The sequence below is a fragment of the Crocodylus porosus genome, unplaced genomic scaffold, assembly GCF_001723895.1.
Source record: "Crocodylus porosus isolate Cpor-Errol unplaced genomic scaffold, CroPor_comp1, whole genome shotgun sequence".
NCBI classification, from domain to species: domain Eukaryota; kingdom Metazoa; phylum Chordata; order Crocodylia; family Crocodylidae; genus Crocodylus; species Crocodylus porosus.
The window spans coordinates 50,748,713-50,771,804 of NW_017728947.1; the positions used below are offsets into that span (position 1 = coordinate 50,748,713).

Consider the following 23,092-nt stretch of genomic DNA (forward strand, 5'->3'; position numbering starts at 1 on the left):
CCTTATACTGCCACTTGCCCTGTGCACAGAGTGAGCAAGGGCAGTGGTGGTCAGGGTGGGCAGACCCTGCTGCCATCCCCTGGGGTCAGTGAGGGTGGAGGGTGGAATAACCCCATTCTCTGCCCTCTCTGCCTGAGCCGGCCACGCCAGCTGAAATTTGGCCAGGGGTGGGGAATTAAACCTCCTCGCTGGCCAGTTCATTTTGCGCTACTGCCAGGGCTGGTCACACCCCCTCAGGACAGCTTCTCTGCAGCCAAGGGCTGCTCTAGCAACCCTTGGCTCCTGGCCTGAGAGCATGTGCCTGCATTTCCTCAGGCTGAAAGGAGTGTCTGTGTAGTTGTAGTTGCAAACTGATTCAATCTAGGCAGGTTAAACCAACCTGCAAAGATTGAATCAATTCAGGCTTTTTGAATGTCTGTCTCTAGCCATTAAGGGGGAGCTGCTTTTACAAAACCTGGCCTTAACTACAAACACTGGTTAGATCAGGCAAGTAGGTTGCATCTAGAGATGGAAGACTCCTGATGCTAGAATTAGAAGTTGTGAATATTATGGGGAAGGTGGGTTTTTTGATGAAATCTATGTTATCCAAAGAACTTTTTTTCATTCTCCAGTATCCACAAAAGTCAAAGAACAATGGAATCCCACAGTGATGTTTTAATTTCCTTCCTCAGTTCTCTTATTACAAGTTTAATGAAACATTTTTAAATAGTCACTAACAAATGCAGGAATAAATACCAACATCAGGGAGGCAAACACAAATCAAATTGCATGTCCTTCCACATAACCCCAAATCTAAGGAAACAATAATTAAGGAGTGCTATAAATAAGAACGGTTGGTTGAAGGAGTTTGCATGAAATTATAAGCCTGTAGACATAACAGTGAGTCTGCTGTCAAGTGCAGAAAGTTTGTGCTTATGTGAGTGCTCTTCCTTGTTTTTATTGCCTTGGGGAAGGAGTGGGAGGTGGAGAGCCAGATCTGTCTTCAGGAGAATCTTATATCTGTCAAACTGCAGTGACCAAGGTAGTGCTTATAATCTTATGTTACAAATAACTATTCTACATGCATAAATAGAAATACCATTGAAATTTACAAAAGTAAAGCATTGGATATATATGAATGAAAACTGAGTGACATCCATGGAAAGTGGAAATGGACTGAACTGAGTGATTCTGAAAAATAAGCACCATTTCTTTCTTGTCCCTGGCCAGGCAATGGAACAAGACTGTTCTGGTATGTTTATTGATAGTTAGAAATGTGGTCTTGTGTCCCTGGTTCACAACTAGGCCATCTGTCCATCTCTCTGTAAAAATGGTTATTAACAATCAGCAAACTCTGTGTGTGTGTGTGTGTGTATCATGCACATGCAAATACCTATGTATTTCTATATATAAATGTGCAAGTGTGAAAGAGATGCATCTAGCAATTGTCTGTTTCCTGTAATGTGTGATTTTGTTCCAGATTGCATCAGAACACACACTTGAATGATCCTGAATCGTAGGTGCTTTGGGGAACATAGCATAAGCCAGTCCCACATGGAAATGATTCCCTTTGTAGGGGCAGGGCCACACAGAGAAGAAAGAATCTGTGGCTGCGTATGGGAGCTCTTCATCTGGTACCTGTGTCCTTGGCGATCAAAGATGAAGTTTCTCATCCCAATTCCCAGCATATGCAATTTCTAATAATTTTGTCTGTTGCCTGGAGCACACCAGTTCTTTCTGGTACCATTAGCAAAACATAAAATAAAATGCCCTTTTCCATTTAACATTGGCTCTCTAATCCTGATATAGTGTTACATTTGCAAAGAGTTTATCTAATATTCCTTCTGCTTAAAATGTGCTTCTTATTATACAATGAAGTCTTACTTGAATTAACTCCTGATATTTTAAAATAAAGACAAAATATCTTATAATTGAGGATCCACAACATTTTTGGAAGGCAGATGGTCACCCTAGAATATATTCTTACTAGAATCCTATTATCAGGGTTGATTAAGAAAATCCCCACTTGGATTACTATGCCCCAATGACCACTGAATCCAGAGACATAAAAAGCTAACTGTCCTAAGTTAGAAAATAATAAAATTAAATTTGTAGACTGGATTCTCCCCTGCCTTGTGCTTTGTAAGCACTTGGTATAACACAAATAGTACATAGTCACAGTTGCCCCCTTCTCTCAACTGCTCAAGTGCTAACCACTGAGGTAAGGCCTAAGGTCATAGTCACAACAGAGAAATAGATTCTAGAGACTAATTTTTAATCTATATAAATTGAATGATTCCCTACAAGAAATGTTCATTGAATGAAATTTGTTGGGTCTGGCTGCTTTGTCATTTTGTAACTCGAATTTGTCCATTCATATTTTGCAGTGGTCTGTGTTTTATGCAGTCATTCCAAATTAGGGATTGAAACCTGACTGCCAAATAAATACACTTTTTTTTTGGAGCTGCTAACTCTTGAAAGTGGCATTAGCCATAGAGCTTGCTCTCTGCAAGAAATAGAAGTCATGTTTAATTGGACTAACTTGATGTTAAATACATATAGTCTGGGTCTGTTTGTGTTTAGCACAAAGACAGATGATCATAAGTAAACCAGGGTAGAAGCATCTACTGATATTTTACAATTCCACTGAAAATACAGTGGATGATAGTTTAGAGATTAGAGATGGCACAACAGTTCAGCAATGTAGGGCAGAGTGACAGTAATGATTAATGAAAAATTCTTCTTGAAGATTCTTTTATTTCTGAACCAAAACCACACTGCTTTGATTTATTTGAAGTAAGGCAATCACCCTGCACTGTGAAATTTAGACAAGGACCAATCCTGGATACCAAGACAATTTAAGCAGAAGATATTTGTCAAACCTGAGTCCATTAAGATTTCAATCAACAGGGATCCTGGGTTTCTTTGTTTAAAAATCTCAAATTCTCTGATAAAAATACCAAATTCACTGATAAAACCCCCAAAATCCGTGATTAAAATGAAATGCCGCTATATATATGTGTCAGTTGAACACAGTGTTTCATTGATATATTTACAATTTTAAAGCAACTTGGAAGCTTACCCATGCCTCAATCACTGTAATGAAATAAATTATAAGTACCTAGAAATTTTGGTATTTGATTTGTGTTTTTTTATCATGAAAAATCAGAGCTTCCCTTGCCCCCTTCACTCACCAGGATGCAGGTCCAGACCCCTCACTCCCAAACCACAGCCCACAGACCTGCTGGTTCCCCTCACTCCCAACCACAGCCCCTGCCCCTCCAGCCCTGCTAGAAGGAGCCCCCAGCTGCCAAAGCTACAGGACCAGAGACCCAGGTTCACAGCCCCCTGCTCCCCTCAGCCAGCTCCCAAGCCCTGGCTGCTGCCCGCAGGAGGCGGCAGCTGCAGTGGTGAAGCAAAGCACAGAGCCTGGCTCCTCCTCCCCTATGGGTGGCACTACCTAAGCAAAGCCCAAAGGGGGGCGGGTGCAGACTTCCCACTGCGGGATCAGGCTCCCCACCCTGCTACCCTCCTTCCAGAGCCTCTGCAGCCCTGCAGGCAGAGCTGGACATGGCAGGGCTGGGCGGGGAAGCTCATTGCCTCCACTGGGAGCTCAACACCGCCCTGGTGAGGTGCCCCCTGCCCACCCAGCAGCAGCGAGTGGCACAACTCTGCAACCCCACCCCCACTGCTGCAAGGTGGGCAGCAGCTGCCTTACCGGAGTGGCATGGAGCTTCTGGCAGCAGCAGTGAGCTCCTGGCCTGGGACAAGATTTCCAAGAGCCATGGCCACCTGTGTGACTGAGTAAGTCCTCCTGGAAACATAGTGGGGGTCAGGAACATGAGCATGGAGCCTGCTTCAATGCACTGTAATTACAATGTGTCAGTGCAGACTCAATTAATCAAATCTACTGGAATGTCATAATTACTATGTTTCAGCAGCCTCCTGCATCTCATGTATCAGCATCCCCATACTTCAAAATGGTGGTGGTGCTTTACTCATTACAGCTCTCAGAACCTCTTTAAAGCACTGCTCCCCTACCCCTGGAGCACATATAAAAGTGCCCAGGGTGTCTGGGAAATGTGACATTTCCTAGGTAAAGCGCATTAAATCTAGTACCAGTGGGCATTTTTACACAAGCAAGTACCACAGCACTGAATGCTTTGAAAAGCTTGTCAAATGAGCTTTAAAGTGCCCCCACCCCCTTTTTTAGCGCAGGATCACTGATACACATGACACTGAAGTCTACTGGAGTGCAATAATTATCGATTAATCAAGTGTGCTCCGATGCACTATAATTACAACCTGACCCAGGGTATGGCCCCAGTTTCTTACAATTTAAGTAAGAGTATATAGAGATTAAATAGGAGGTTTGTCTTCTAGAATTTCTTCCATCTTCTCACAGTTGATGTGTCCCAGATACAGTAAAACTGTAATGTCAAGTTTGAAGCCCATATTGGCCCATCTATATTTATTTGCTATAGAATCATAGAAAATTAGGGTTGGAAGGGACTTCAGGGGGTCATCTAGTCCAACCCCCTGCTCAAAGGAGGATCATCCCCGACTAGATCATCCCAGCCAAAGCTTTGTCTAGCCAGGTCTTAAAAACCTTCAAGGACAGAGATTCCACCACCTCTCTGGGTAACCTGTTCCAGTGTTTTACTACCCTCCCAGTAAGAAAAATCTCCCTAATATCTAACACAAACTTCCCTTGCTGCAACTTGAGACCATTGCTCCTTGTTCTGTCATCTGCCACCACTGAGAACAGTCTAGCTCCATCCTCTTTGGAACACCCCTTCAGGTAATTGAAGGCTGCTATTAAGTCCCCTGTCAGGCTCCTCTTCCCTAGACTAAATATGCCCAGTTCCCTCAGTCTTTCCTCATAAGTCATGTCCCCGGTCTCCTTGCCATTTTTGTCACCCTCTTCCGGACTTTCTTCAATTTCACCTCCTCCCCAACTGTGCAGCCCGGTGCAGTAGTCTGGGAGCTAGCCTTACCTGTCAAGGCTGAGGCAAAAAGAAATTGAACACGTCAGCCTTTTCTGCATCCTCTGTCATAAGGTTGCCTTCCCCATTCAGTAAGGGACCCACACTTTGCCTGATCCTCCTTTTGCTATCAACATACTTGTAGAAACTCATTTTGTTACCCTTCACAACCCTTGTTAGCTGCAACTCCAATTGCACTTTGGCCTTCCTGTCTTCATCTTTGCATGCCTAAGCAGTGCTCTTATATTCTTCCCTAGTTATTTGTCCATGTTTCCATTTTTTATAAGCTTCCTTTTTGTGTTTTAGTTTACTGAAAAGTTCCCTACTAAGCCAACCTGGTCTTCTGCCATACTTGCAAGTCTTCCTGTGCATCGCAATGGTTTATTCATGCACTCTCAGTAAGGCTTCTTTAAATTACAGCCAGCTGTCCTGGACTCCCCCTCAGTCTGGCTTCCCATGGGATCCTGCCCATGAGTTCCCTAGTGAGTCACAGTCTGCTTTTCTGAAGTCCAACATCCTTACTCTGCTGCTCTCCATTCTTCCTTTCCTCAGGACACTGAATTCAATCATTTTGTAGTCACTGCTGCCCAAGTTGTCATCCATTACTACATTGCCCACCAATTCCTCCTTGTTTATGAGTAGCAGGTCAAGAAGAGCATGGCCCTTAGTTGGCCACTCCAGCACTTGCACCAGGAAGTCGTCCCCAGCACTCTCCAAAAAATTCCTGGATTGCCTGTACACTGCTGTACTGCCCTCCCAGCAGATGTCAGGGTGGCTGAAGTCCCACATGAGAACCAGGGCCTGTGGTTGGGAAACTTCCACTAGCTGTTTGAAGAAAGCCTTATCCACTACTTCCTCCTGGTCTGGTGGTCTATACCAGACCCCCACCATGACATCGCCCTTATTGCTGTCCCCAACCCAGAGACTTTTGACAGACCTATCTCCAGTTCCATACTGGAGCTCTGAGCAATCATATGGCTCTTTTACATAAAGTGCAACTTGTTCTTCTCTTCTCCCCTGTCTATCTTTCCTGAACAGTTTGTACCCATCCATGACAGTGCTCCAGTCATGCAAGCTCCCACCAAGTCTCCGTTATTCCAGTCACGTCATAAATCTGATACTGTGCAAGGACTTCCAATTCTTCCTGCTTGTTTCCCAGGCTCCGTGCATTCATGTACAACCACCTAAAGTAACTAGTCAATTGCCCTGATTTCTCAGGAGGTATGAGAACACCTTTCCTGTTACCTCCTCCTGCCTCCTCTTCCTCCAGGTCTCCCATTTTCCCCACTTACCTCAGGGCTTTGTTTTCCATCCCCTGGTGAACCTAAGTTAAATCCCTTTTCACTATGTCAGCGAGCCTGTCTGCATCTCTTCCCAGCAATCCTTCATCTTGGAAGAACGTCCCGTGATTGAAGCCAAAGCCCTGCTGGTGGCATCACCTGCACAGCCAGGTGTTGATACGCAGGATGTACCTGCTCCTGCCTGGGCCCTTTTCTTTGGCTGGAAGAATTGACAAGAACACAACCTGAGCCCCAGACACCTTCACTCTTGCACTGAGAGCCCTGTAGTCACTTTTGATATGCTCAGGGTCTCCCCTGGCAGTATCATGGGTACTCACATGGATGAGCAGCATGGGGTAGTAGTTAGAGGGCTGGATGAGCTTTGGTAGTCCATCCATGACATCTTGGGTCTGGGCTCTAGGCAAACAGCAAACCTCCCAAGAGAACAGGACAGGTCAGCAGATACCTCCTTCCACCCCATGCAGAAGGGAGTCTCCAACCACCACCAGCCATTGTTTCTTCTTGGTAGTAGTTGTCTCGATCCTGCCCATTTTGGTGAGTTCTGGCTATTTTCCAGGGATGCCTCTGAAACAATTTGTTGTTGTTGATAAGAAGAAAAAAAAAATCCAAGATGTTCCTTTTTCTTCTTCTCTGATCAAACTCTTAAAATACAAAGTCCAAATACACTAGTGCTAGCCTAACAAAAATAAAGATCTTATAGCAGGTGGTGCCATCTGCACACAAACCACTAAAGACAGGAGTATAGAATAGGATAGTGATTCATAGTCAGGCTGGGGGAGGGATAATAGGGATACTGATTCAACATGATATAGGTGATTAAAGTTTTTAGTTCCAGTGTCCCCACAACACCTCTCACTCTTCTCCCTGCTACACTGTCTCATATATACAGTCACACGTGCAAGATATCTACATGGCCTTTATATGTGTACTAGCCAATTGCCCATCAGGAATGACGAGGTTGGGGGGAGCATGCACGGATGGAGCTCCCTGCCCCCACCCCATCTGGGCTCACTCCCCCTTTACCTCCTGTTGCTTGGGGTCCAGACCCACTCCCCCCCCTCCCCACCACAGTGGCAGGGCCAAAGGAAGGAGTGGCCAAGGGCCCAAAGCGGGGAAGGACTGGGCCTGAGGGTAGGAAGAAGCCATCCTGCCATGGTGGAGGGAGCAGCAGGCGCCGGCTGACCCAGCAGCGGCAGGGGAATGGGGGGAGTGGGCTCACTGCTGACAGGGGACAGGGGGGTTGGGAGAGGAGTGGGCCCAGGCCTGAGGGGGGAGGAGACTCACTCCTCTCCTCCACCAGCCGCTGCTGCATCAGGCCACATCAGACCGGGCCCACAGTTCTCTCTTCCCCACTGCTGCAGCGGGCCGGCTTCTCCCCCGGCTTGGACTCGGTCCTCCCCGCCCCCATCAGCCCCAGGCCCACTCCTCCCCTCCCCCCACCACTACGGCCTCAGCATGCCCACTATTCTCCCAACCCGCATTGGGCCTGCTCCTCCCTCCATCGCCGCCATGATGGTTTGCCTGGCTAGTTAATTACTGCAGCACCTGTGGGCCTGGTTATCAGAGTTGTCATCATGGGTGAATCTTTTATACCTTATGCCAGTTTCTTTATTTACAATGAATTAGAACTGTGGATATTTTACAAAGAGAACTTTGTCCAAAAAGCTAGTTAACATAAGAACGGAAGAATGCTATTTATTGGGTCAGGCCATAGCTCCATTTGGCCTTGTATCTTGTTCACATAGTGGCAGCTTATTCTGCTTTATATGCATTTTTATTCACTGAAGGAAACTAAACTGTTATGTTATGTTTCCCATCTCTTAGAGTTTTTAGAAATATGAAGAATTCAAGTCTTTTGGTCCTGCAAAAGTGAATGATTTGTGGCTTGCACTGTAGTGAAGAAACTGAGGCTTGTGAACATGGGAGCAGTTAAATGTTTGTACTTAACTTCAAAGCAGCTGATATTCCCCTGGTTCAGGGATTCATAATGAGCGAATATTTAAAAGCAATTTACCCAAAAGGATTGTTGTGAGCATCTATGAAACTGTTGAGTAGATCGGGGTTTTGCATTGAAACCATTCAGAATTAGTGGTTCAGGTATGAGAAATGAAGGGGTTCTCATAGCTCAGGTAGCTTTCTTTTTCTGGGTTTTCTTCAAAGCTTAAGGTGATGCCAGATCTGGAGGGGGTAGAAAATTGCAAATCAGAACCAGGGAAAATATGTGTGTGAATCTCGGCAAGTGATACCTACCCAGTTTCATGAAGCAGTTTAATAATAGAGACGTTGTATTAGTATTATAATGTATTCACATGCCTACTTATAGGGAACTGCAAAATCAATGACTAAATTTTCATAAAAAACAAAATGTCCTTTGTGTGTGGTGAAATTTTGTGAAAAAACTGTTTTACAGTAAAATATGGATTTTTTTGGTTGCAGATTTTAATTTATAATTTGATTTAAATGATTTTTAAAGCTTTGAGTGGTTAATCAAATACTTTGGACTGGAAACAAAAGAAAAACTTTGTCCACCACATAATTCCTCATGTTCTGTGTCCCCCAAATAAGAAACACACCAGGTTTTAGGAAGGCACAATGAAGAAAACAGAATTTTTCCTGAGTCATGGACCAATGCCATTGCATGGAGCAGGGGGGAGAGTATACTCACCCTCCTCTGGTTCCTCAGCCAAAAGCTAGAGTTTTAATCCTCTCACAGCTACTGCTAAACCAAAAGCTACTGGCTATTCAGCAACAGCTATGAGAGGGCTAAAATTCTAGCTCTGAGAGTGGACTCTGCCCCTGCTGCATGCTGGCTGGGAGACAAGCACAGCCCCAGCAGCCATTCCAGCATCTCCATTCTACCACTCCACTACAGAAACCAGCTTCTCCATTTAAGACAAGCACCTTGTTTTTGGGGGGGCCAGTTTTTGGGGAGAAGGTGCATGTTGTGTGTGATTAAACTTGATAATTTTTTGCACAACTTTGGAGTTTCACTAAATCAGCACTAAATACAACCTCTACTTTTGTGGCTTTCAAATGTAATTGAGACTTTTATCTGATTTATGAAAGGTTCTGTCAAAGATCAGTTCAAGAAATGGACAAACATTCAATCAAATTGCTTATCACAATTCTAAAATATTAAAAATGGCACTTACAATTAAAGGGCACTTCTGAGAGTGTGTTCCAGAAGTACTAGACTGTTGATCATTTCCATCTGCCACAGAAAGACATTTTTAGTATCTAACTATTAATACTTCCCACGTGTAGCAGTACGCTAGGAAACACAGAAATCTGGCCTTCTCCCTTTGCTCATCTCCAGCATTTTGGTGGGGGCAGGGGTGGTGCTTTTATTTTATTTTATTCTTTGCTTATTTCTATAATGATAATTTTTTTAAAGAATATTGGTTTGCTAAATAATTGTATATAGGAAAGGTCTGAATACATCAAAGTATGTCTTTGAGTTGATGAGTTATTCTCTACTGTATATTCTTGATTATGGCCCTTCCTGACTGAGATATCTTAGGGTAGAAACAGACGTCCTCAAATGGAAGAGGATCAGCTCTGGTGGGAAATATTCTACCGCAGCTGATCCACTTTATTGGGTAACGCACAGATCACCTGTTATCCCACATTGGGCCCCCTGCCTAATGAGGGACAATGAGCAATGTGTTCTACTTGACAAGGGATTTCCTGCATCTCTTGTGGCCCTGTGCTGGGTCCTGCACTGACCTGTGTCTCACCCAGAAGCACAGGTCAGCATGGGCCCTGCAGTGGGGCAGCTGAGGAGCTGGTGAATCCCCAGTGCCCCATGCCTCCATGAGGGAACCCATGCTCACCCATGTCTTTGCTTGATGCATGGGTTGGCACAGGTCCTGGTAAGAAGGCATGGAGCACTCAGAATTCCCCTGCTCCCACACCATCCTGTCTCCTTTCCAGGACCCATGCTGAACCGTGCTGGACTCAGAGGCACAGGTCAGTGTGGATCCTGGCATGGAGTGGCAGGGGAGCAAGGGAATCCCTGGCACCTTATGCCTCCACTCTGGGACTCGCACTGACCTGTGCCTCTGCATGAAGCATGGGTCAGAATGGGTCTAGGTTTGGAAACACTGGGGACTACGGATTCCGCAGCTTCCCACACAAAGGCATGGGTGGGTGCAGATCTTCATGTAGAGGCACAAGTTATCTGACTCCCCGTACCACCTCATGCCAAGATCTGTGCTGACCCATGCCTCCACATGAAGCATAGGTCAATGTGGGTCCTGGTGCAGGGGTTGCAGGAGCCAGGGAATCTCTGTTACTCTGTAGCTCCATGCCAGGACCTGCCCTGACCCATGCTTCATGTAGAGGCATGGGTCTCAGCAAGGACACCCAGGGTCATATGGGCCCAGGCCTAGAGATATAGGGTGCCTGGGATTTCTGGGCCTCATGCCTCCATTCTGGGACTCATGCAGGCTTTCCCTGCTTGCAGAAATGTGCCCCGGGTATTTCTGTAAGTGGGGAAAGTCAGGCAGGTACTCAGGTGTCTTCAGGTTCCCAATCTTACCTGGGTTGTTCAGGAGCAATGCCACAAAGCAAAGAGATGCCTGCCACAATAAAGTGGCACAATCTATTAGTACTTTTCATTGATGGTGCAACAAAGGGTAGGAACAACTATTTATTTATCTGTCATTCGTGCTACCATAAATGTTTATCCGGCACAAAAGTGGCATCAGGCAACATCTGTTTCTACCCTTAGTCTCTAAGGATTTTGCCTTGAGTTGTTTGGTGTTCCATGGTTACAATAAAAATTATGTAAACATATATCTAATATTTTTCTTTTTCTGGATCCCCTTTTTTTCTTGTTGCCACAACAAGTATTTGGGAAAGTAACAGACCCCTTCAGTCAAACACTGAAATGTAATTTTGTATGTCAAAAGCTGCTAGCAGCTGAAACTGAATAAAGAGTTTAGCCATTGTGGAAATATATATATCTATATATATACACACACACACTTCATTCAGACACTGATCCTCTCTATCAATAAGTCAAACTCACTCTCTTTAATTATTGAAATATAAAACTAACAAATCTTGGTTTAACATCCAAAGCAGATCCACTAGATTCATTGCAGAGTGTTATTGTTGGTGATTATTTTTCTAAGCTGTCAGTCACTGTACAGTGAATTCCCAGAAAGGGAGCTAGATAAAACCTTTCATTTAAGTAGACTGCTTCATGCAGGCATTGTGAAACAGCTTTATCTGAGTTCGATGAAGGGGAGACAAATAGCTGTGTGTCAACCTAATATTGGTGGCCCACTGTTTTTATGCAAAAATAACACATCACAGGAAGCAAACATGAAAAGAGTCAACCTTTCACATATGATGGTGTAGTTCTGTGTAGTCACAGCTTTCAGTTAAACATTGAAAAAACATATATTACATTTTTGACTAAAAATAAATGAATATAGAAAATGTAAAAGGTGATTGTACAGCTATAATAATAAGTCAAATTCCTTCTTTCACTAAACAGCTACATTCTTAGATTTCATCAAATATCAAATACATATTCGGATATAATATTCAATGTTTTGTGTATTAAAGTGACATTTTAAAGCAAAAACTGTGCCCTATTGAGCATTTTAGCAGCTAAAGCTGAGATGCATTGCACGTATCATGCCAAATGCCTAGGTCCAATCCAGCAAAACACCTGAGCATGGGAAGCTCTTTAAACATGTTGAAAAGTCCCTAGGATTCTCATTCAAGACTGAAGCTCAGGAATGAGATAGTAACATGGTAAAATCGCTTTACTTTAACCTTGCCCATAGATGTTTTCTGTTGGGGTGTTCACTTCTTTGCATTTCATCATACCTGTCTGTCTCTTGAATGCCCGTTTACAAAAAACATTGCTTATCCACCATTGTTTTGTGAAGATTTTGAGAGAAGAGGCCAGAGTTTTTATAGGAACTTGCCATCTTTTCACTAGTATTGCTGGGGAGGAGGATTCTCACATGTGGCCTAATAATGATGATCATGCCTGCCTGCAAATTATCATAGGAGTTTGAGCTACTGTTCCAGTTGGGGCTCAACCTTTATTCAGACTCAGGACACTTCTGTTCAGACTTGAGGAACCCTTGCATAAATTTTGTGAATTGAGCAGCACTCTGTTGCAAAAACAAGTGTATTTGTTACAGGGCTTAGCACTTTGCAGGCAGTTGGGTGCATGTTCCCAGAACGACAAGTTTTAAAAATGTGTCCGCATCTCAGTCTCCTTCATGTTGGGAGTATAACTTCTCCAAAAATTCCTCTGAAGAGTTAGGCAGATAAGATTATTTGGGTAAATCAGGTATCTTTTATTAGACCAACTCAAATAGTTGGAAAAAATTCTTCTTTGCAAGCTTTCAGGCACAAACGCTGAAGAGTTAGAAGCCTGAATGATCACGGACAGAAATGAAAATGTCTGCCAGGAGCAACAGGCTTTGAATGTAACTTGCACTGAAACACAGGAGGGTTCTATGCAGAGTAAGGATGCTGCAGAGGATGCTCAGGCTGTGTGTGTGTGTGTGTGTGTGTGTGTGTGTGTAGTGCTTTCAAGTGACACTTGAGTCAATTAAAATACCGGTCTTTTTACATTGCTGTTAATGAACATTATAGTATTACCATTAGCAACTGTCTCTGCTATTGTTTTCATTATTAATTGTGTTGATAAAAACTTACAGCAGTAGCAATTTCCACAGAGAATTTCTAGGTTTACTCAACAGTGGGAGACAGAAAGTGGAAATATTTACACTTCCATGGTATTTTACTGGAGAGTCTAAGACTTTAATGGTTGGGTAGTGGTTTGGGAGTTAATCATTTTATTACATTACTTCTCGCTGACTGCAACATTTCCCTTACTTTATTTAGTTTACATGGCAATTTTCATCACTTAAGCAAAATAATCACATAGATTGTCTTTAAACGAGTCTGTAGTTATTGCAGTTTGAACACACTCATTGGTAGCTGACAAGCAATCTGATTTCTATGGGCTGTCACTTGAAAATAGGATATTACCAGCACATCCATCTACCCAGTGTGCCTCCCAAGTATTCATTACACAGGTGCATCCCTGCATCTTTATCCTATGAATGTATCTTTGTAGTATCATCAGCCAATTCTCAGGTGCTGGACATCTGCATAAGGCACACTGGGGAGGAAACTATTAATTTTAAAGCGTCCTTTTCAAGAAATAAAAACAGCTGCAAGGCGTAATTGGATTCTTTTACTGCTCCATCCCCATAACTCCATAATTTCATGCAAACACAAAGGAAAGTCACCCAGAGGAAGTGACAAGGGAGCGGAAAATACCCTCAGTTCCTTCTCTGAAAAGGTTTTAGTCACAGGGTTACATGCTGCACACTTATATGTTGTGGAGGTGGGATGATATTACAATTTTATCTCAGCAGTTTATTAGAGTCAGAGACAGGATATTAGACCAGGTAAACCAGGCTTCTTTTTCTGTGTGCTCACGGTATTTCCTGCAAAACAAGGTGATTGTATTGTTTTATTTATTTTATTGGATTTATATGCCACCCTTCCCAACAAAAGCTCAGACAGCTTACAATAACAGGAAAAATAACTTACCAAAGCAGGTAGAGTATTAAAATAAAATAGAAAACAAACTCTCCCTAAATTATGTCCCAACTTAGCCTTGCTTGCTGAATGCCTGTGCAAAATATAAGACTACAATGCTCCCAGAAGATGCCAGGGATTGGGCTCTGGTGGGCCTCAAAGGGGTCAGTTCCAAAGTGGAGGGGTGTCTACCAGCAATAACCTCCTACATGTTTTAGCCAGGAAAACCTGGTGCACTGGTGGTACTTGCAGAAGGTTGCACTTGGCTGATTTCAGGGACCGATACGGGGCATAAGGGGTAAGGGGGTCCCTTATGTATGCAGGACCCAGACTGTTTATGGTCTTAAGGTCAAAACCAGCATCCTGAACTGTGCTCAGAAAGCTAATAACCTGTTTATAAGAAACTACAATAGAAATCAGTTCAGTCTCAGACTTTTTGAATGTCCATCCCTAGCCTGAAAGGGAACACACACAAACACTAGGAGGTGATCTGTCCTTGTCCTTCTGACAGACTCATTACCACTCATAATAGTTCTGGTATCAAAACACGTTCAGCTTCCTGCAGAACACAGCACACCCTTGAACCCATAATTCTGCAGACTCTTGCTGCTTAGAAAGGAAACCCGTACCAGAGGGAATCTCTACATTTTTCTTTGAAGCAAAATAAGCCTGTTGGGCTGATTAAGGTTGTTTAGATTTTATACAACTATTTTAAAACTCGCTTTTGCCGATGTCTGTTGTAGGGTTAATCACTAGGTGATATTAGAAGTCTTCTGGTGACATGATTGTTACAATATGTAAATGCTTGAAAAATGTTGGAAGCTCAGAAGAACAAAGCCAAGAAGGAAGGTATTACAGTTATTAGCAGAACTGCAGTTGTGATGCCTCTTGGTTTCCCTAGGCACATGTCTTGAAATCTCAGGCCTATAGCTGCCATCTGTCTCTAGTGTAGAATCACACAGCTCCCCCCCTCAGACTTTGCACTTGCCAGTTTATAATAATAATGACTACCCCAGCAGGTGTGGTTTGTATTTAGATCCTGCACTTCTGCTGCCTTCAGGAGCAATGCCAGTGATAAAATGACCCCACAGCCTTTTTAAAGGAAAATAATGTTTATGAGAACAAAAGTATTTTAGAAAAAATTGGATCTTAAAACAATAAAAGACCATATGCCATGTCTCTCAGCTTCCATGCTGGGGTCCTGAGAGACTCTTTTTCAGGGCCTGTCTGATTTCATTTGTGTTCCCTGCCACTGGTCATTCTTGCTGCTTCGGACAGTCTTTGATTTTGTATCTCATAACTTTGGCAAAACAAGGATGCAACTTGGTGGAGAGAAGGAAGGACCATTGAAACTAACAATCTCCCTCACTGTCACTGTGTTGTCTTCTTGCTCAGTCCATGGTGAATACTAGCATTGAAGGCATAAAGTAATAATTTCACTATTCCCAGTATACATTCGGATCTATATAGTCCTACAAAAAATTCACTGTATCTTATAGTGACCTTTACCCTTCGGATCAATTTGCATATAAGCATCCATGAAACTGTTATGTCCCAATATGCTTAGATTAGTACATAGCAGTTTCCAGACCATCACAGAAAGATTATTAAATTCTGTAAGTACAGCTTAATGTAGTATGAAAATTGCTCAGAAAAATTCAAGTTTCTTTTCCTTGTTGAAAGATTACACAATTGGTAAGACTCTGTTTGACATTCAAGGTTAATTTAAGGGATTTAATTTGTGCTTTCAGTGTAATAGTCACTCTGGAGCTCCTCTGTAATGCCAGGATACTGTAAATCCTGGAGCATATGGGACTAAAAATAAGAAAGTATTGTCACTGCTGTTTTTTAAGATCTGAGTCAAAACCTTCCCCCCCAGATGAATTAACGGTTACATTTTAATTAAATTATCTTCTAGTTATGGAGAAAAAAGCATGATTGGTTGGCACCCCTCATTTAAAAGGAAGAAAAATAGTAGCTGTCATCCAAAAAATTCCTAGCCTGTCAAATGTTGCTAAGTCTTTGAATAATTTCCTGTTAGAATTTATCAGATCCTGGAAGCTAATGCTACAGATGAATTCTACCAGAAGAAACCCTGACGTAAATTTCATAGCACTTTTGTACCTAGAGACAACCAGGAAAGTTAAGGTGAACCTAATAAAGGTGTGAAGCCAACATGTAAATTTGTGAATGCCCTTCTTCAGAGATACTTAACGTCAAATGTTTTATGTTTCAAAGCAGTCATTGATCAGTTCTAGGCAATGTCACATCACAGACAGATGTCTGGACAAAATCTTTGCAAAACAAGTGCTTATGCAAAAACTAGCATGTGTTCACTTCAGTCTAAGCAGGAATTAACAGTCAGAGGAGTCAGATCTTCAGAAAAGAAGCCTTTAATTTGCCAGGAAAAAAATGTATATCTGTAAATCATATCCATGCCTTGATAACATAAAATAGTGTATTTATAATGTATGTGCTCTATAAGATGGATATTATCTAAGTGTTAGTTTGATATTCAGTATTACATCTATAAACATTTCTATTGTGGTTGAAAATGAAGGATAAAACATGTTTATAAAAAGGCTAAGTGGGTACCAGATATTAACATAATTGCCATGATCTGAAAGCAGATGCTTTGGAGAAGAATTCAGAACTCTTCTTTTAGATAGAAACAAAGAGGCTATTGAATACTGGAAATTTCAGAGTACACCTTTTCGAGTCATGATGTTATAGCATCCTAAAAGCTTGGGGACATTACTCTCTTTTTGTTTAGCAGGAGGGGAAAGGTTTTTTTGTGGTTTTTTTCAAGTGAAGATCAAATGTTGCTCATAAAATGACATAACTTTATAGAGGAAATAGCTCTGAACTATTGTGCTTGTAGTAAACTAATTGTTCTTTGAGTATTGATATCATTCCAGATTTGAACAGAACTGAGTTTAAAATATTAAACAAGCGAAACTTCTCTCCTTTAAGCCCTTGACTTTTGCAGCTGGTCTGGATTTAAAGATCTCTTTGCAGTTTTATTTATAACAAAGTGTGAAAGAGATAATTGAAATGTCTGACAAGCAAGAGAATGGAGAACATACCTCACAGCTAAGGCTCATTATAAATGACACTGACGCTCATTTTGGAGCTAAATTACACACATGCCACATAAATCTGCTTCTATCCAGCTATTACACTATCTCACTATAAATCACAGAAGCACAGACCTGCTTTTGGATTCATCAGATGTGCTTCCAATTTAGGCCAAGCCTTTTTCCCTCAAAACCTATATAATGAATTATGGGCTTATGTTTCCACTCTAAAAATATGAAACTATAGTTACACTTTTCTTTCCTGATTAAATAAACTTTACTAGGGGGAATTTCCCATTTCACTCCTCCATTAGCAAACCAAAGCAGCATGTACAGCTGTGTGAACTTCAGTGATTTGAAAGAGGCTTTTCATGGAAACATTTGCCTGTTCTCCAGCTTTTTGAGAGGGGTGTATGAGGATGGGTTTCAAGCTTAGCTTCTGGAAATGGTGCTTTACATAGTTTGTCCTGGAGAACACTTGCAGTAAACCGTGTTCACCAGCAGTTAAGCTACACTCACAGCTGATGTCTGTTGTCAGCAACAAATTATTTTCCTGGAGTACATAAGACAAAAGGAAATGATGGATTGCTGACAGAGAGGCACCGGGGACCCAGAAAAGGAGTATATTTTTCTCTTACATAAAAGATTTTTGTATTGCTTTGATCTTTGTATATTTCAGCTTCTTTTACATTTGGTCTACGTAAGTAGAGAAGGCAGGTAGGGCAAAATTACAGTGCTGTGTTCTGGGTTTTACCCTGCACTTACATTGTTGGAATTTATACAAGTAAATCTCTAGCCACTGCACAGAAGTTACACTCTTTATTTTTGTTGCAGGAGGAGGGCAGTGGGAATAGGTATCTGGTGGCTCAGTGATAGTTAGGCACGTAACTAACCAAGTATGATTACCAGTTGTGTTCTTGAAAAATCTCCCTGGAAGACCTGGGCCCATGAATGGCTTATGTTTAAATACTGGTGGTATCTCAATGTTCCCATATCCTTATACAGTAACAGTCCCTCTCAAAATAGTAACTGACAGAAGAATCAGGCATTTCCTTCTTTAAATCGGCTCTAGTACTTTCTTCATTTGGAGGTGTCTGAAGTGGGAAGAGTGATGGTTGGTATGTGGAGTCAGTGAACAGGCTCTGAAAGCACCATTTGCTTCAGAAAGATATTGATGACCTCATAACTTATGCATGGTGGAGCAAAGCATCGCCAAGAATGAATTATGAAAGGTCATTTATAACAAGCATCCAGGGTCAGCCTACTGATTGACTTAGCAAAGGACTTTCTAAAAAAAAATTTGGTAGGTGAAATTTGTGCTCATAAAAGTGAAGGGCTGAGAGATGCTGCCTAGAGGCAGACATACCTGCAGGCAGGTGCTGGTCAAGCTTCTACTGCCAATGCTGCTCGTCTGGAGCTTCCCAGTGAGCTCTTCCAAGGGACTTCAATCCTGATCTTCTGTACTTTGTGCTCTTTTAGATTTGGATTATGACTGAGCCCTGCCAATGTACCGAGTCTTGAATTATAGCTGCCACAGTCCTGAATAAGCACATCATTTTGGGAATGCACAATATAGTTGTCCGTATCCTGGTCTACCCTGAGAATTTAGGATGGAAGAATGCTGGTGATTCTTTTCCAACATGTGTAGGATGGGGTGCCACTAGTGACTCATCTCTTCCCAAGCTCCCTTTCTCAGGTCATCTGTTAGAGCACAGTGAAACTGAAATTAGGGGATGTTTTACATCAGAGAAAACCAGAATTCCTAATGATGAGCAAGCCCCCTTCTCTACTGCTGATCTGCTGCCCCTGCTTAAACATGCACTCCTGTGCTTTAGAAATATACCATAATCTTGACCTGTATCATCCAACGCAATCCCAGTCTTGAGACTGAAGGAAAGACAATCTGTGGAATAATAGTTTTGCAATTTGGACAGATAACTTTCAGGGATTCGGATAAAATCTGCAAATTCATTATTTGTTCCTGAAGCATAAATGATGGCTCAGAAAGTGTTCAAATAACTATAGTGTCATTATGTGAAATGCATATTGAACTGTTTCACACAGCAGCCTCTGCAAACAAATCATCTCAACTATGTATCAGTTTAATTCTGTATTAAAAAGCATGAAAAATATTGTAAAGGATCCTTACAGGGCCCAGGGCCCTGTGATTCTGCCCTTTTAGGTTCATAGATCTACATAGTCTTTTTACTGTGAGGAGTACCAAAATTATGGCAAGACAGTCATTTTGAATGATCTTATAACTAACAGAAACTTCCTCAAATGCTAAATATGAGGGATCCTTTGAATGAGGAAGTGGAGGGAAAAGGGGGAAGAGAAGACAGCATGGACAGATAGATTGTAACCTTTGCCAAAATGTTAATAGCTGAAAAATATTAACTCTATCACAGATGGCAATTTAGGAAGTTTAGTTATTCTTCCCCAATACCTAATGCTGCATTAACAATACAACCATAGGCATAAGCGATGTGCCCCTCACTGCTGATTGGTGGAGAGGGGTGGGGCCACATGTCAGGCAGCCCTCGCAGCCAATCAGCAGCAAAGGGCAGAGGCAGTAGCCATCTTGCTGGCAGCCGTTCAAGTGGGCAGCTTCTCCTCCCCGCTTCTGCACCCTGGTGGACTGCCGCTGTGCCCTGAGGATTGCTGGCTCCCTCTGAGGAGCCAGCATTTTCTTTTCAGTGAATTTTATTTTTTTCTCTTGTGGATTTCAGTAGGTCCCTATTCATAACATATGGGTATATTTGGGGTCTGACCTTCACCTGGTCCATAGAGACCAGCCCTGGGAACATAATATACTGGTAGGTTCATGCTCACATGGAGGTGACAGCTGTTGTAGAACAGCTCTAATGAAGTTTTATTTTTGATGGAATAAAAATGTGTAGCAAACATTTCCTGGTACTTGGTATTGTTACATAAGAGCTCATTTAATGCTTTGTAGCTGCATGATGACTACCATTCAGGTACTGCATACAGTAAAGAATAAATCTGTATGCTGCCCTTTAGGAATTACATATATAAGTGAACATAATTCAGCACCTAGATATTGCAGTGATGGCTGCTCACTAGATTCTAGCAAAATAGAAGACTGTGATACATTTTACAGGCAAAAAGTGAAGGCTTTGTTAAAAATAAAAAAAGAAAGTATATTTCATAGTCAGAAATATTGTCCTAATGAGTGCTGTTACCCAAAGGCCATCCTTCTTCATGGTGTTTGAAATCCCTGGTTTGTTAACTGATTCTTGTAACAAGTCTGAATTCAAGGTTCTGTGGTTTGCTTTGTCACTGATGCTGACAAGAATATTATCTCCTGTTGTATATGTAGGTAAGATCACTGACTGTAACAGGGAAGATATGGGGGTACAAATTTAAGCATTATTAGTAGGTAAGAGAAAAAGCATCTTATATTTATATTTTGGGACTCTGAAGTTATGCCTTCAAGTATTATATGAATGAGAAAAGACCCTATGGCTCAGGCTCAGAAGATCTGGGTTCTAATGCTTATTCTAATTCTTTGGTCTAATCATGCCAGGTACTGGAGAGGTGTGAGGTAGTATTGTTCAGTCTGTTAGTTTGACATTGTCTTCCCAGTGCTAATGCACTCATGGAAAAGCTTTTAAGCAAAATTTGAGACTGACTCAGTATTTGGTCTAATTTAGATGCCCCCACATATTCAATTAATTATTTGGGTCTTTCAGCAGGATTTTTATTGGTGTGTATATTTTTTGATTTCTTATTTTACTTTTTATTTTCTGTTACTCTAATCTAGTGATGTTTACATTAATTTGAAATAATGTTACGAAAAACTCTGATCTTCTATCTACTTGTATCCAAAATAAGTGTGACCTACAAGTAGATTCATTCCATTTTTAATTCAAAGCTCTAATCTGTACTTTTTTTAAAAATTAGGTCTTGGCTTGTAAAATGAGAGCTGTGACGAAGAAGAGCTGAGAGCAGAGACTACTTTGGAGGGAGTTAGTAATTAATGAAATGATAGATTGATGTATTCTGGCCTCTTTGGCTTCATGCCATCACTGAGTCTCATTAGCAAGTGAATTACAGTAGAACAATCCTAAGCAGCTGATGCCATTAGAAACAAAAGGTTGCATTTTTTCACCAATCCAGTGTGCATGCTGTTATATAAGTAATAGATTCCATGTGGGTGGAGAATAAAATGCTCACCATGCTGGCTGAGATATATTGCTAGCTATTCCTATTTGACCTATGTTTCATAGAAAAAAGATTCATCAGTAAGCACTTCTTTTGCATATAATGTTCCTCTAGAGCAGTGGTGGTCAAATTATGGCCTGTAAGCTGAATCCAGCCTGTGGGTCTCCCCATTTGTCCAGGAATTTGGTGGCAGGTTAATTGCCACAGCTCTGGGAACCTACAGAAATTAATGCTGCCATCAGTCCCCCACTGCCAGGTCCACATAGAACCCCATAGGCTGGATGACATGCCCTGCACACTGGATTGTGCCAGTATGCAGAGTGGTGTGTGTCTCCATACTTTATATTGTTTCTGCCAGAGTTCATTATAGTATGTATTTGCTGTTTAGTTTCTCCTGTGTAGTTGCCATGAGGACATCTGGTGCACTGAATCAAGTGTATTATGTTTTGGGAAAGGCAGGTGTAGGAGCCATTAATTCTGATTATTTCATTGTGGGGGGGTGTTGATTGTAGTACCCGTGTGATATTTTGATAGGTTAGCCATTTCTTGCTCAGGCAAGGCTGTGTACTAGGGCTGTGCAAAGCTTCAGTTGCTGATTCGATTCAGAGGAGATTCAGCCTGATTGGACAGCTCAATCTCCAAATCTGAATTGAATCAGGAGACCCATTAATCTCTTCGAATCAATTCAGAAACCTCCAATGCAATTCAGAGAGATTTGACGATTCGGACATAGACACAGTTTTATATGTTTTTTCTATATACCTTGAGGTACCAGGCATGGTTCGTGAATGCTGAAATGGTGGAGTAGATGGAACGTCCCACAGGAGCACAGGGAGGCCCCCCACATGCTTGGTGGTGGACCCAGAAGTAAACCAGAAGTCAAATCAGGCCAAATCTCCTCTGAATCAAATCAGTGACCAAAGCTTCGCACAGCCCTAGTACACAGCCTTGCCTGAGCAAGAGATGGCTAACCTATCAAAATATCACACTGGTACTACTATCAACACTCCCACATAATGAAATAATTAGAATCAACGGTACTTCCAGTCCACTTCTGGGTTTGCTGCTAAGCACATGGGGAGCCCCCCACCATGTTCCTGTGCAATGCTCCATCTGCCCTACCATCTCAGCATTCACGAGCCATGCCTGGTACTTTGAAGTATGTAAAAAAAAAATTTAAGGCTGTGTCTATGGCCGAATCATTGATTCTCTGAATCAGAATTGAATCTTCAGATTCAGCTGAATTGAATCGGGACTGTGAATCCATCCGAATCAGCAAATGGAATCACTGTCCCCTGAATCAGGTTGAATCCAAATCCAAATTGAATACAGCCCACTTTGCACACCCCTACCGTGTACCACAGACTGTGGCTTAGAAGTGAAGGGCTTTGCCACCCATTGCTAGTTATTTGAACCAGAATCCTCCCTGCCTGTAGGTCTGCTCAGTGCAGGTAGGATGGTGTGGTTTAAACTTCCCCATGATTCTCTGCCCTGTGCAGTTCAGGACCTGGCCCAGCTCTGGAGCAAATTTAAGCAGCTGTACTAGCTGGTAGTGATGCCATGGAGTCTTCAAACAGCTGAGAACTGGTAAAACTCATCAGTATGCTGGCTATCCTCCTTCTGGCCTGTCATATGCTCAAGCTGGAGATAGGCTAGTGCAAAGAGAGGATAGGAGTTGGTTCCAGCAACTTTTGGTCATCTGAAAGTTCTACCCATGAGGAAAATCATTAGCTTGGCATATATAGCTAGTCCCTGGGAAATAACCAATTTACCATGAACAAGTTCAAAGTAGTACTTCATTTTCCAGGTATACTTTTGAGCCATTCCAAGTGGATGTAAACCAGTTCAATAGCCTTGTATATTTGGCTGCTTCCTTTTCAAACTGCATTTAAACTGTTCTAAGTATTACATGTATATATACCGTAATTGCCACCTTGCTTATGCTGGTTTAAATCAAGAGTAATCCAGTATTAGTCTAAAG

General features: G+C 42.1%; 1 protein-coding gene across 2 annotated transcripts in view; it reads left to right on the forward strand.

Annotated features, from left to right (window-relative positions):
- RGS6 (regulator of G-protein signaling 6) overlaps nucleotides 1-23,092 on the forward strand; it is a 553,793-nt gene that overhangs the window by 278,371 nt on the left and 252,330 nt on the right. The window lies entirely within an intron of this gene.